We start from the raw sequence: 15,891 nt of genomic DNA, 5'->3' as shown, positions 1-15,891 counted from the left end.
CTGTAATTAATACATAGCATACATATAACAAATTATATAGGGCTGAGAATGTGAGCAGCAGAAGGAAATGGATACCATCAGTCAGAAAGTTCCATCTCACATCCCACCATCCTTTTTGCTTCTAAAATCCTTACTCTTCTGAGGGGAAATAAACTTATCTCTGTGCCTGATCTTCTTAAGGTACAAGTTAACTCATTTAATGATATCTGATGAAGAAAAAGAGGTGAAAACACAAAATTTGTCATTCAGCATATTGATTAAAACCCCCATGTTTTCTATACTTTCTCTTTTCCTTGATCCTTCCCCACTCCAGGTTACCTGATAATAAAGGAAAATGACCAGACTACCACTGACAGAATCTGAGAGGGCACAGAGGAATCGTTTCATGTTCTCCATTGAAAACATGAAAGTCTCTACCTCTGCTAGCATCTAGTATTATCTAAACAGAACTTTACAAGACTGAGTTTAATTGGCACAGCTAAGAAAATCAGTACAGGCTTCTAATTTCTGCTCATTAGAGAGAAAAATCATAACCTAACAACACAAGTGTAATTTCTATAAATATCAAGGCCTAATAAACAACACATCTGTTTAAGAGGTGCTATGAAGCTTCAAATTACTGCAGCAGGTCGCATTCTAGGCTTTAACAATCTTTCCACCCAAAATGAAGATGTGCAAGAAGCAAAGATTAAATATTAAACTATTAAAAAGTCCTCTGAAACTGTTTTCTTGACAAATCACTTATGAAATCAAAAACATGGTATGTTTTTAAAACAAACATCATCACTATTATAAATTATTTATTTTGAAGTTACACAAGGACACCACAGGCACAATGATTTGGCACCACAAAAAATACAAATTAACAACTTTTATACTTAAAAACATCACTACTTTAGGTACAGGCCTCAGTTGCTGCTCTGAGTGCCACCTGAGACCAAATCCTGCTTTCTGTTTTTTGGTATGTATTGAGATGGTGTTTTGCAAACAGTAGGCTCTTTATTCTGTTGTATAGTTGGGTTTTTTTGGCTCACCCCCCCCCTCCCCCGCCGTTTTCTCTTGGAAATAATTTCCAAAATAACGCTATGGTAACATACATAGTTTTAATGTGAATATGTGTCTGTAGAACCACAACTGGTAAAAGAATTCACATGTCAAAGTGATCTTCAATATTTTCCTTTTACCTTTAATAAATGACAGATATAATTATTACTGATAACAATGAATGAGACAATATATCAACGGACAATAATATGAAGAAATATAATAAGCCTTGTGCTGATTTCTTTCAACAGTCATATTAAGAAGCACGTATTAAACTAGACAGTAATATTACAGGCAAAATGTGAACTATCATCAGTGTGGACCTTTGCTTAATTAACAGTTGGTCAGCCTGTTCTCTCATACACACAGACAACCAACCATGCAAAAAATGGCACAGAAAGAAGATATTTTCTTATACATCTTTTCAAAATCTAGCTAATAAGGGAATTTCTTCAAATACCATATATATATTGAAAATAGCTGTTACAAACCACACAGATTTTATTCCTGGATTATCAGAATCTGAGATGCTCAGAATCTTATGAGACCTGCTGCTCCTGAGCCTGAATATCACCAGATTTTTCTTCTTAGGAAACAAGGTCACTTCTACAAAATGCTAGGAATTAATTTAGTATACCTTGATTATGAATTGATCTGATTTTGCAAGACTACTGCATCACAACATCACATTAAGAGTAAGAGGCCAGATATCAGATTTAACGAGGTTAAAATGAAAAAAAAAAATCACACCATCATCACAATCAGTCAGTACAAAATGGCTTTGAATTCCCTATTCCATCTTTGGCTCTACCTTAACAGCAAACCAGAGGGTACAATCTGATTCCAAAATGTGGAAAAGATTATATTGCTAAGATTTATTATGGGTACAATTAAATGTTTTGCCATCTTACCTGATTGAAAGAGAATGATAAATCACTGCAAAGCCCAGCATCCAAGAATAATATGATAATATATGTCTCCTCCTGAAATAGTCCAGGTTTCCATCCACAAAGCTTTACTAATTAAATATCATTTCTGTATTCTCAGTGGAAAAGAAAACACAGAGACCTTTCCAGAATCCTCTCTGATTCTGCCTCCGCTTCCTGTTCTCAGTCTCACTCGATGGTACCCAACATATATCAGAAAACAGCTTATTAGGAGAAGGAGGGGGTGAAGGGTGGGGGAATGGAGGGGGAGAAGTGAAAAAAACGCAGCACCTAACGTGGCAGCTCCACCTACTGGTAAAGATAATGAACACGTACAAAGCGTCAGCTTAGGAGGCATCTTTATCCCAGTTTATTCTGCATTACACTTGAAACAGCTCCTGTGTAGTAAGTTCTTCCAGGCAAGAAGCGGAACAGACCAATAAAACCACAGTGACTATTGAATAACCCTATTAAAGATTTTTTTCTTAAAATAATTAAATTTAAAAACAGTTGCCTGTATACATTCAGCAGAGCACTTAGTTTTAAACGTGCTGTTTCCTTTAAAAATCCACAGGGAGACAGAACTGTAAATAAGAAAGCACACACACTGACTGCACTGCTAACTCATGTATGATGAACTTGCTGATTGTCTTGATACTCTTATTCATTAAATACTACCATGCATTTTTGGCATCATGGTAATTTCTTTATTGTGCATAAAATGTACTATGCTTATGTAGAAAGCATAGCTCAAAGTCTTTCCCTTAGACAGGATTCCTGGGCATGTGCAGCTTTCCATCTGATTACCTAGGGTTCCTCTGGCCATCCTGGGAAGAATTATTAGAGCAGTGGCTCCATCATTGCCTGGTCCATGGGCAACAGTATTGAGTGAACAATGTGCTTCAGGCAACATATTCCGTTGTCCTGCATGTCAGTTTGAGGAGTATTGTGTCAGTGGAAAGCAAGATGTAGAACCGTTAAGCAATGTCTGCAAGTGTGTTCAATATAATAACTCATAGCCCTGGGTCAGAGACCACTGGAGTTCCCAACTAATTTAAAATCAAGCTACCAGCTTTATTCAGTCATGTGGGATTTAATGAACAAATGTTATTCCACAAAACAAGAAAAAAGAGTATATGAGACAATATTTTTGCTCTCTGGCAGCCCCTGTATTTCCTTTGCGTACCTTTTCAGCAGTGGCTACAGATAGCCCCTTCTCTGTCCCACTGGTCACATACTTTTGGAAGCAAGGATTCCAGGGCAGCCAGCATGTATCCAGCCTGATGGCTGCTACCGTATCACAACTACACAAAGCAGCAGTAGTGGTGACAACTGCCTACAACTGGTGTCCCTTATCTCTAATATCATACAGATATCCCTATTTAATTTAGCATACATAAACCAGAATCCTTAAGCATTTATGTTGAGTAGTCCATTTCAATTAAGCTTGCTGCATGATCGACAGATACAAACACCAAATTCCTGAATTTGGCTAATAACAGCAAACAGAAATACATTTTCAGAGGTTGTATGTATTCTGTATGTACAGAATAATCTCTGTATATTAAGTGAGAGAGATGTGCCCCCAGCTTGCAGTTGCAGCTGTATTACTTCCCTTGTTTGACTGGGGCACATCGTGACGCTCCTGATCAATCTGTTCAAACAAATCCCCCCTTTTATTTCAAAGAGACTTTGAGGGTGTGAATATATACCCCAGTTTTATATGAAAAAAATATAAATATTTGGTCTCCTTTGATTTTATTATTTACATTTTCAAACTTCTAGAAGTAAGGAATATATTTTTAATAAAAATGTTCATTTTTCTCTAAAGCATTGGTTTTGCTTTCATAGGTTGATGTTAATTTAGCAAACCCTTGGATGAACGGAAGATGATGTCTGGATTTTAAACTGCTTGGGAACATTGTTTTGAAACTGTATTGTGTTTTGAAAATCAAGCCAGTCCTTGGATAGAACTTTCACTTGCTTACATGCTGCATTTCTTTTATTTAACATTTTTAATGATAAAAATTTTTCTTAGTTGTCTTTGCATGTTTTCTTTAGAAAGTCTTTATGCCATGATTAAAATATAATTATCATCTAGTAACATCATAGTTAAGAGTGTGTTATACATGTTGAATCTGTTTCTGCTGGAAAAATAAGAAATTCTAACCTACATAACAAAGATTTCAACCTCATTAAGACATAGGAAACAGTCCTTAATGCCAGCAGTATAATTCCAGCAGAAAAGGGTGTGTAAAAACACGTTTTAAACCTGAGTTGGTTCAGAGATTTGATTCTCTGACAACTCTTATGACAGGGTTGTCTTAGAATAACTAATTTTTGTGTGCTAACTTTCCAAAAGATGGTTAGGATAACATCGTATTACTACAGAACCCCCAGTCCTGCTTTTCCGTGGTGGTGTCCTTATATCGATTGCGTTCTTCTGTAATATACCAGTTGGCAGAATGACTATACATAATGTATTAGTCTATACCAAGATAGCCTTCTCATAGGCGTAGGTCTGATATTTGAGCAATGTTGCGTCACCGATTTAAACAGTGCAATTGTCAACCCTCACACTAAAAAAAAAAAAAAAGAGCCAGAAAAGTAAAGTTTTATTTGTAGAAATGATCATGCCAAACAAAGCCATGGTAAATATTCATTTATTAATATGGCTCATATATGGCTCATATTCTTTTTTAATCAATGTACAGGATTGCCTGTATAGTTCATTGAAACCAGTCAGAGTCTTTGATTTAATGAAACAGAGTTTGAATTGTGTTCTTAAGAATTCCTTTGCACTTTTTTGATCTACCAGTGAAACAACAGGGCTGAAACAAATAACTATGCAATATGCATAAATACACATTTACACTATAAATACACCAAACCATTTATATGGAACAACCTCCCCACACACACCCTTAAATTTCTTAACATGAAAATTTAATTTTAAAAAATCATCTTTCACCACAAATCTATATAAAATGTATATATGCAATGCATGCTATGTAAGTACATATATATATGCAATATGTGTATACCAAATATATACATGCTACGTATACAAAAGCTCTCTCCCTCCTTTCTTCTGCCTCACTACACCCCACCGAATAGTTAACTGCCAGATGTGAAAATCAGAAGTGGTCATTCAAAAGACAACAACAAATAGACTATTTTGACAAACGTCATTTATAACAATGCCAGCCTGGCACTGGTTTCAATTTAAAATATTAGTACAACTTTTAAAGAATCATCACTGGAAGTTTACTTCAGAAGTTACATTTAACAATATAACTTGAAAAGCCCTGACATTTCTAAAGAATCTGTTTGTCTGGGAATCCTGCCCCAGGTGCAGTTATGCTTTCAGTCATGAGTGAATAAATGCAAAGCTATTCAGTAACTTTTAATTAAACAGCTGAAACAGAAATGTTGAGGTATCTTAGTTGGAAAGAGAAAAATAATTTTGAAGTGTTAAACATGGATGGATACAGCTCCTGTATGAGGTCTCATATAAGGGCAAGTCCTGTACATAGCCTGCATGTAACTACTCAGCAACACAGACATCAGCTTGTTTTAACATCAAATATTTTGTTTGACTAATAGCATTATTTTCGGGCAATAGTTATCTTGAATAATTCTCAGGCACTTCTGTGAATATTAACATAGTTAAAGGCATCAAAATATAAGACATGTTGTTATAACTATTCCTTCAACTACTTACCTGTATTAGCCTTTGAAAGTGACCTAAACAGCAGTATTTAGCTAAGTGTGGTGGATATGACTTTAATTCAAGTTCAAGACTGGCTGACACAAGTGTATAAACCTATTTTTCCACCTTTGGTTTCTCTCTTTTTCTTTCTCCTTTTGTCTCTAGAGTGCAAAATAAGAAAAACCCTGCTTTTGTACCAGAGTTAATAATGCATATTTACAAGCCATGGACCTGATATAGTGGGTTTCCAGCTAATAATCTGCCTGCCGCATGGGGTGGTAAGCAAATTTTAGGGAAGGCAATACACTCAACTGCAGTGGAAGAATCCGGTCTAACATTTAAGGAAGATCTGTGGTAGGCTGGCAAAGGAGTTTCTGCAGTGTCTGTCTTTTTATTCAAAAACATGTAGGTTGCACATGTGGAATTTCAAAACTGGGAAAGAAAATACAAAAAGTGGCAAGCAGTCAAATGCTATAGCACAGAACTGCAGAACTTCTTGAAATAAAGAGGAGCCTGAGGCTATGCCTCAACTCCAGTCCTCTCTGTAGGATCAGTGAAAACATAATGTTCTGTTTGTATAGGATCACTTAGAAGTATAAGGACTTCATAGTATCTTAAGTCTTTGACTGCTCAAGTAGTTTAACAGGCCATAAAGCATACTATCTGAACAATTATCTGCTTTAAGATATTCATAATAATATCATAATAAAGATATGTGATTAGCAATCTGTACTTTAACAGTTGTAGCTTTCAATAGCAACAGAATAGTTCTAACATTAATGTAACTACTAATAGTCAGACCTCTCCTATTGTTGCAGAAAAACGATATGAAGGCCATACCAAATAATTCCACCATTTTAGTAATAAGAATTAAAAATAAGTCTCCAAGCATAAACCACTCTGACCACCTTCCACATGTGCCTAAGTGCTTCCAAAACATTAATCTCCAGTTACAACTTTCCTGTCATTCAGATGAACTACAATCAAAATTATAAAATTATTGTGAGCTGAACTAATTGTACACAACAGTCAAAGCTAAGAGATGTCTTAAAATATTCACATTATATATACAGTATATACATATACACACACGCTTTAAGTATATAGAGTAGGATTCTTTTGTATCTATGTTTTGAGTAAATAAGATCATCATATGAGACTGATATCTGTTTAGTCTAGTGGTTTAACAGTAGTGCCACAGGTTTCTAAGTTCAAGACAATTAGCAGCAGACAATAATAAAATAACTGGTCAGTAAAAAGATTTTTTCTTATGCCAGTATTCCTCAGTCTAGAGGTGGGTCTAGCTAGCGTGATACTCGGTTGCAGGAGCTTCACAGCCAACTTCACCTGGCATTGTTAATTACTTAGTGAGAGAGTGGGTGAAAAGTTCTGTAGGTTAACTGGGAAAATGTAGCTTTCCCACCATGTACATGCTAGATGTTTCTATCCTCTAGCACGTAGCACTGCATCTGTTGCCACCACAACAAGTAGTTTAGGAATTTCTAAGTGCTAGAAGCAACATTCCTTCTAATCTTGTTAATCTTGCTTGATAAGACTTCTTTTGTATGTTTCAACACAACAAAGGAGAGTTGTAGAAGGCAACTAATTCAATAAGAAATACTTTTTTGTATGACACATAACTTAAGAATTTACAGATATACAGGCTCAGGAGGATTCTGAAAAACACTAGATATTTATGTGAGTAATAAGAGTTAGAATAGGGAGCAGGTGCTGACTCAGATAATAAGGTTTCAGTATCTAAGGCCTGGAAGCTTCTTGTGTAACTTCCAGAACATAACGTATGTTTGTATCTCAGTTCCTCACCTATGGAATGGAGATAATAATTCCTGACTTCAGAAGGGGCTATAGGATAAACTAATTTTGTTAGCCAGCCATGCTGTAGAGAACAAGACTGAAGAAGTATTTTAATATTCCTTGTAATGCCCAAAGAGGCCAGACAGGCCTAGGAAGTTGCTGTTTTAGGCACTATATATATATTTTTTCACAGGACACAGAGCATGTTCAAAAGAATCTACTATATATGTATGACAAGACCAATAAACAAAGATGAAATGCAAGCAAGCAATTTCAGAGTGAACAAATACAATTTCAGATAGACAGATTTTAAGAGATGGACAAATGAATTAAATGATACCTCTGCAACAAGTGCAGTAGTGCTCTCAGAGCTAGTAACAAAATGTAATAATGTTCTCCCAGGACACCTATAAACAGAAAGATTGCATTCATATGTTTTCATTCCATTTATTGCTACTGAGTCATGTGGTTTAATTGGTCAGATGAAAGGTAATCATCACTTGGAGAGAGGGGAGGTTTTGTTAAGCAAACCTCAAGTTATGATTTATTTATTTGCCAGTCTTTAAAAGCTGGAATGTCTAGAAGAATTGCTCTGTTTAATAACATACACTTGCCAAGCTGATTTTGCATTAGACGGTTTCTCTGCATCTCACAGTAAGCCTAGCAGTTATCCACACTAAAAATAGTACCATTATAATTAAACCATGAAAATATACTATGCTGAGAGAAATGATACAAAATTTCAAACAGTTGACTGTAGTATTTTAAAGGAAAATAACTCTACTTTCATCTACTTTCAGCCATGAATGATAAAGATACAGAACATGTAAACTCTTTGGTGCATTGAATCATGAAGTTAGCACAAGTGAATGCCTTAATGGTTCTGACTATGGGCATACTAATGTCTCAAAGAGCAAATGGAAGTGATATGTACTTTCAAAAACTGTTGTACACATTCCTTTTCAAATCTGTCTTCACCATTGGCCATTAAAAGTGACTTCAGTATTAGCCCTAGGCAGCCAAGAAATGACTGGCTTTACAATTTGAAAACATGAATGTGATTTAACATATTCTATTTTTCAAAAGTAATTATCAAGATTGCCAAATAGTTTTCATCACGTAGAAAAATGTTCAGAAATCTTTTAAATTCCAAATCTATCTTTCCTTTTAGGCAGACATAAAAAACTGGCAGCCTGCAGTAATACACCTCAGATGCAAAGACGTCAGATATGAAAGAAATGTAATAAAATTAAAAGATTGCCAATTTTTAGTAGTCACCAGGGTAATTTCTGTTAAAGTAACTCTGGAACAGGTCAAAAAATATGCTTCATATTTAGAATCATCTTAAAGTTCAGTTTCACTTCAATGAGTAATTTGCCAAGTTGACTCTCAGACGTTAAAGGCAAGAATGATAGGCTTTCTGATTTCATGAGAACTAAACAAAGACTGATAAGTTTTGATTGAGATTCATTTATGTCTTTTAATAAGATGACACTTCAAGGAACCATGAACCTGCTCACTCTGCAGACCTGTCTTTTGCCTTAGCAATTTACAGATTCAGGTCTAGAGTTTAAAAGTTGAGAGATTTATGGATAAAAAGACAAGGAAAAGTAAGGGTTCTAAATACGTGAAACAGCTATTTCTTTGAGGCATGTAAAAGACAAGCGTAGATAAGTGTCTGTTGGCCAGAATAGCTATTGGCATTACTCCTTAGGCTTAACATCCCATGCACTGTGGAAACTGAAGGTTGACCTTTTGCTCCATCTCTTCCGGGTAAATGTTTTTGCATGATTTAATAGAATGGTTATTTTTTATACAGATGACTGTTAGCCATGCTCTGAGAGGAAAAGAGAAATTTCTGGTAGAAAGGAGCTCTATCAGCCTGGTTGAATAAGCAAAAGACTCCTCTAGCTATCCTAGTTTTTAAGATATTTAAATAAAAAAATCAGAAAATCAGAAAATGAGATTTATTCAAGGGCTATTTTTATGCCTATACAATTACTATTACAATGATTACTTAACCCATAAATAAACGATGTTTGTAGGTGTTATTGGAGAGCTTTAGTAGATGCAGAGCCACCTCTGAGAGATTCACTGAGTTTTGTTGATTCTTACAGTGTTCTGAATTTTTCACAGAAAAACCTATTTTCTCATGTACTTGTAACTGGGCAAGTTTGTGCCACTGACAAATGCAGTCTTTATAGGAAAATGTAAACTTAGAAAATTCCTGTGAATTTCAGCAGTTAAATTTTTATTGTCTTTCACTTATTGTGGCATTTTATTGTGGTATATATGAGATATAATCATATTTCATTTTCATTGTACTCTTCACAGAGATACAGAAAAGCAAATGTATCTTTGCCAATGAGCTTTACTATTAAGATGTCATTGTCATATACCTACAGATTAAAAAATTGAAAGAGTGATAGGCTGTAGAAGGATTAAGATTACAGAATATTAAAAAGAATAACAGTTTCTTTGAGTTTGGGAGAGAGAAAACAGTGTTTATAATGGAGCTGAAATGCATATTTCTTCCCAGTACTCCTTTAACTGAATGGCTGCTCTACAGCTAAGTATTATATATTAGTATTATTATAAGTAATACAGTTTCATACAGCCTCAAAATCTCTTATAATACTTTTATCTCACTTTTAATATTGCAGATATTATTAATTCAAATGATCTTTGGGTTTTTTAGATGGCATAGAAATTTTTGTTTGGTTTGTGAAGTAGTTTAAATTAATATTCGAAGTTTTAATGTTACATATGCCAATGAAATAACTGTTTTGTGAAAAGTACATTCAAGGGGTGACTTCATTAAAGTAAGCTTTAGAATATCACCTTCACCAATATAGGTTTATAGTAGGCCTAAATCCTTTCATGGTACATTTCCATGTTTATACAAAGTTGCCAAAGTATATTCACAAGCATTTAAAGTCACATGACCTTTAGACCTTTAGACTCCGGGCATTTCGAGTGCCAGGTCCCGGGGATGGCAGAGTGCGCTTCAGCACCGCGGACAGCGCCCGACCCCACCCCCCTCCCACCCCCACCACCCCCGCCGTTCAGGCGCTGCTATAGGGGTGAGTAAAAATCGTCTGTATTTTTCAGTGAAATCCTTTTTCGAGGTATAACTATTACTTTTAATATAAATTAGTATTATAGGGGATAGGGGAAAATTTCCTTAAAACAAGGTCAAATGAGAGCGTATTTTTTTGTGACAATAGGATTTCTAAAATACTCAGCCTATGCTCACACATGAGGTATTTTGACCTATTATCATTACTTGAACTATTTTAGGACTTTGGAGTTCTTTCATGGTCTAAGATCCCATTGTAGGGATTGGACAAGCATACAAATTGATCTTTTTCCTGAAGAAGTGTCACTCCATGGATTTGTGATAACCATGAAGAATGGTTTAAGCTGATACAAATATGAGATGCTACTGAAAGGGAGTCTCCCCAGCAACTTCCCTGTCTTGACATTAGTGATCATTTTGATGAGTTAGATCGTGGATCCCAATTAAAAAAATCCATGTGTTTCATCTAGATGCATTCCTAGTTAACTCTTGCACTTTTTCCTCTCCCAATCCCCATGTTTTGGTGCAATGAAATTTTCCTCCAGAGCTGAGAATTGTTGAGCCAGCCCTGCATGCAGGTGTGTGCTAGCTGTTTGACGTGACAAAGCAGGTTTAAGAGATAGAAAGCTTTTAAGGAAATAGAGAGAGAAAAGTAGATACACTCAGCTATATAGCTCTCCAGTATAAGGCATGCTTTAGTAACAGTAAATCCAAAACTGCTGTCAGGTGGATCATGGCTAGAGACAACTGAGGTGAGGCAGACAACTTGTATATTAGTCTTTTGCAACTAATAGCTTCCAGAGTATGAAAGAGCCATTTCAGGATGCTATAAAATTCAGGACAGCCTGGGATGAAAATAAGCAAAACAGATCACCACAAAGAAATTTTTATTGAGCAACAATGTAATAGCCCTTGCTAAATCCAAGCATCCATTCCTTTCATCTTACGGGTTTTTTTCCCTCTGGCTTTTTATAAAGATATAAATGTAATTTATATTTTGCAGAATCAATAATCAAACAGAAAAAAAGTAGGTGCTCTTATTCTCAACCACTTGTAGTGGTGTTTCTGAATAAAGAATTACTTCTTTATTTTTAAACATAATGGCATTAGTACATAGTGAAACAAAGACATCTGGCAGAACCTTTAGTTTTCTGCAATTATTTGTGTACAGATGTATCCAAATACCTACTTCGTTATTTCAAAAAAAAGTTTTGCAGTTTAAATCTCAAACCAATTTTTAAGAATATATAAGCATTCGTTAGTCCTAACCTACTTACTTCATTTAAAAGCTGTATAATCAAGGGCTAATATACGACTATAAAACTGAAATACAGTTTTGACGGCGCAAGAACCCGGCCGAGCTCCCGTCCGCGCCGGCAGGTGGCGCTCGCACGCAGCGTGCCGCCGCCTGCCTCCCCCTCAGCCCTTCCCTCCCCTTCCTCTTTTATTCCCCACAACCAATTTTCTGATCGATGCTGGGATTCAAAGAGTGAATCTCTAGAACAGGAAGCAGGCGAAGTGACTACAGAATACTGCAGAGATTCCTTTGTTGCTTTGATGGGGAGGTTCTTTCTTTACTTCTTCCCTTTTTCATTTCAGTGAAATTAAGAGTTACAAGCTTCTTTTCCCAGAAACCTGAACCTGCAGTAGAAGGAGCCTCATCATCTACAAGTGTATGGATATTTCTTATACCATGATTTTTAATTCTCTTTTGATCAGGTAAGACAATACAATATTTAATTAAAATGCTTAGTCAATAGATTCCAGTTATTTTGTACCAAGATTCCTCTCCTGTGGTGCCACACCTAGCTTTCAATTAATATTAATAGAACAAGAGGAGAGGCAGTAATAGCCATCTTTGCCACTGCATGGATTTTTCATAGTATTTAATTAGGTCTTAGCACAATAATAAAAAATGTTGTTGCTCTTGGGAGTTCTCTGGTCCTATGTATTTTTAAGATTGTGTGTTTATAATTACAATTGAGTTTGTATTTTTCATCCTAATAGTGGTAATTTGTTGCTGTTGTTTTGAGGTGGTCATCCACAAGTGTTCTCTTTTTCTGCTGGAGGCTATATTGGTGCTGTATCCAGAATACAAATTGGACTGTAATTTAAAGCATACAATTAGATCTCTGGGATTACCCAGTTTTAATGCAGAAATGTGCTGTTGCTTCTTTATACCATATTCAGTCAGAGGCTTTCTTTACTTCCTAAATTCATCATTTTGTTTCTGTGAGGTATAGGAGATTTACAGGATTTTCCCCTCCCTCATCTCCCAAAACAGCCTCTCCCTGATGGAAGACAGAATGGAGGACTTCTCTGTGACTAAACATGGTTTTGCACTGCTGCAAATGTCATATGCAACACATGTGTTTTGTAAATCATTTTATAGATATAAGAATGATTTTTTTATTGTAAAAACTTAATTCCATATTGCATGAGAAAGGAAAAAAATATTCCTTTCATTATCTTTTTAGATGATACATACTGGGAGAGACAGCAGAATGACTCAGGAGGTGGGAAGCTCATGCAGTACCCCCTGACTCTTCTTTCAAACCTCCAGTTTTTTTCTTTTACAGCAATAATTTATTTAGTCAGGGAAAAATAATGTAGAAATGCAATGATTTACACAGTCATAAACCAGAGAAAGGGCTCTGTAGTCAGTATGTGAGAAAAAAGAATATGTGATTAGTTTAAATGCATTTTGCTTTCTATTATAAAGTGGTAAGTAGGAAAGCACTTAATCTTACCTGTGAAAAGGTAAACTTTTTTTTTTAGTGGTGATTAGTGAAGCAACAGAAAATTGCCTGTTGGGATTTGAATGCTAGATGCTGCCTTGGCTTTAGATGATTCCCTAGATACATGTGAAATGTTAAGAAGGTTCACAGCATTCTTGCCACCTATGCTCATTTGGATTTTTCTGACCAATGTTTACAATATGTATATATGGGTACGGCTCAGCCATTGTAATGTCTGAAGATATCTTGACTAGATGGTAAAGGATCATCCATTCTTGAATAGATCTGGAGAAAAGACTAATAATCGCATCCAAATGCTCTGCAATTTCCTCCAGTGACAAAAGCATTAAATAAATGACGTTCTCTTATGTCTATAGGCCCCAATTCAACAACAAAAAGGCATGTCAATAGGATGACTCACGTTATTAGTATTAGGCAAGTAGATAAGTACCTGGCTCTGTTCTCTTGATTTTTAGACTACACCAATGTTCAGGGAGAGAATAATTTTTTTTAATCACAGAAATTTTGCAGTGTTCATAAAATGCAGTTAGTAGGGTAAACAAACATATAGCTTTAAGATGAGTTATAGATTTACTTTCACATTTAAAAAATAAAAAGAAAATCCACTTGGCTTCTGCAAGCCTTAAAGGAAAATATTGAAGCTGAATTCTTACAGATTTTGAGTATGTTACTTGTGAACATTAGTCTTGGGGAAATATGAACACATAAATAGTGATATTGCCTCAAAGCATGATCCAGTTACCCTTCAGCAGCAATGAAGTCGGATGTTTCTGGAGGACTTCAAGTGAAAGTTGTCCCCAAAAGAAAGCCGGCCCTGGGAGGGCCTTTTGTGAAACTTAATTTTAGGAGATATTTAAGCCCTCTTGTTAGTATTGTTCATCTGAACTACTCTAATTGAAGTGTACTTTCTATACCTATAAACATCAGATCCTGCAGCAGGGACCAGCAGACCCACTCTGCAGCCAGAGCAAGAGGCCAGCAGCAGTTACGCTGTCAGCGCTGCTTGCTCAGTTTCTTCATCACGGACCTTGATGTGTTGGGTCATGACCTGCAGCCCTGCTCTACCCCTGAGTAGCCCCTAAACTCTCCTGCAGAGGGGACAGAAAGGACACTGAAATCTAATATAGCCTATTTGCTTGAATCGTACTAGGCTCCAAATGCGACTGCAACCCCTTCTTATGCATACAGCTCTCCGCTGGAGCCTGAAAATCATGAACAAGCTTTTTACTGTGTGGCTTCCATTGTTTTAAGGCCATGCACAGCTTCTCCAGAGGACAGTGTGGATCCTTTGCAGCAGCAGACCCTGGTCCTGTACTCCCCCAGGGTGGGAGCAACCTCTCATGCATCAAAGCCCCCCCATTCCTCTCTCTTTGCCCTCGCTTGCTGAGCAGGCATCGGGGATTGTGAAGGCCTCCTTTCTAGAGGCTTCCTGAAGCCACTCGAAATAATCCATTTCTTATGCCTCCTTCTCCTTTCGCTGACACCTACGAGTCTCAGAAGTGCTGGGTTAAAAGACACTTATGCCAATGGTGGACTGAATCTCCTGTTCTTCTTCAAATAATGTACTTGATTTCAAAGAGACATTAATGTGGGGAGGCAAATGGTGGTGTGAACCACTAAATACCATAAGGCTTAGAATCATAAAAAATAGCTAAGGAGGAAAATAATAATTCTGTAATCACTGCATATTAGGGAAGACATGCAGTAAAGAGGGTTTGGGACCAAAATACTGAAAGAGGACAATTTTAAGAAGCATTGAATAACTACGTTCAAGTTATTCAGTTCAAATTCCTGTTGTTTCCAAGCTCACAACATTACCTCTCTTATTTCTGCTTCTGAACCTACTATTGTTCTTTTTTCCTACCCTTACCTCCAATTTGTTAGGCTGCTTCCTCTTCCTGCCTCCAGCTGGTTTGGGACCAGCAGAAGGGCTTTGCTTCTGCTCCTGGTTTCAGCATTTGATGCCTCAGCAGCTATTGCTATCAATTGCACTGAATTGCTAATGCTAGGCAGAAACACAGTCAACATGTGGCAGCTCTGTAAGTATTTATTGCAAGCTGCTAAGAAGCTTTTTCTGAGCGCATTTAGCAATTATTTTAGAGAGATGCTGAGTGGCCAAATTTCAAGAAATTTAAACAGGAACAACAAAATACAGACTCTTATATTGCTTGAGCAGCCTGCTTGACAAAATTCAGAGTAAAGAGATTGTAGCAAAAGTTCTAAAAATATGGCAGGAAATATATTTTAGCGCTGCAGTATTACCAACATACTCATTAAATAATTACAAAAATGGTTTTTAATCTTCCTATTAAAAAACCTAATAACATAGATTCATTGTTCTTGCCTTTTGGTTTTTAAACTTGTAGATTAGTAAAATAATACTTTCAAACTTTTCCTAATAAGCAGACTACAAATGTATTTTTTTCTATTAAGTGGTGAAGTTTTTGTTGTTATAAGCATTCAAGCTGAAAGAATTAAGAAGTATCATGAGGACACATGGATCCACATTGTCAAGTTAAGCTTTTCTTTGTAACTTCATTGAAAGAAGTATCTCAC

The 15,891-nt window shown here is 36.1% G+C and overlaps 2 protein-coding genes across 2 annotated transcripts in view; one reads left to right on the top strand and one right to left on the bottom strand.

Annotated features, from left to right (window-relative positions):
• The window catches only part of LOC130154323 (sodium channel protein type 2 subunit alpha-like), a 78,732-nt gene extending 76,582 nt beyond the window's left edge, over positions 1-2,150 (bottom strand). Inside the window, exon 1 of the mRNA XM_056350320.1 lies at positions 1,956-2,150. The gene's annotated coding sequence lies outside the window, so the exon portion shown is untranslated. The remainder of the gene's footprint in view (positions 1-1,955) is intronic.
• A 9,891-nt stretch (positions 2,151-12,041) lies between these two features.
• The window catches only part of SCN2A (sodium voltage-gated channel alpha subunit 2), an 80,915-nt gene continuing 77,065 nt past the window's right edge, over positions 12,042-15,891 (top strand). The window contains exon 1 of the mRNA XM_056350322.1: positions 12,042-12,295. The gene's annotated coding sequence lies outside the window, so the exon portion shown is untranslated. The remainder of the gene's footprint in view (positions 12,296-15,891) is intronic.

This window comes from Falco biarmicus, chromosome 8, assembly GCF_023638135.1.
Source record: "Falco biarmicus isolate bFalBia1 chromosome 8, bFalBia1.pri, whole genome shotgun sequence".
NCBI lineage: Eukaryota > Metazoa > Chordata > Aves > Falconiformes > Falconidae > Falco > Falco biarmicus.
This window is presented reverse-complemented; position numbering and strand designations above follow the sequence as displayed.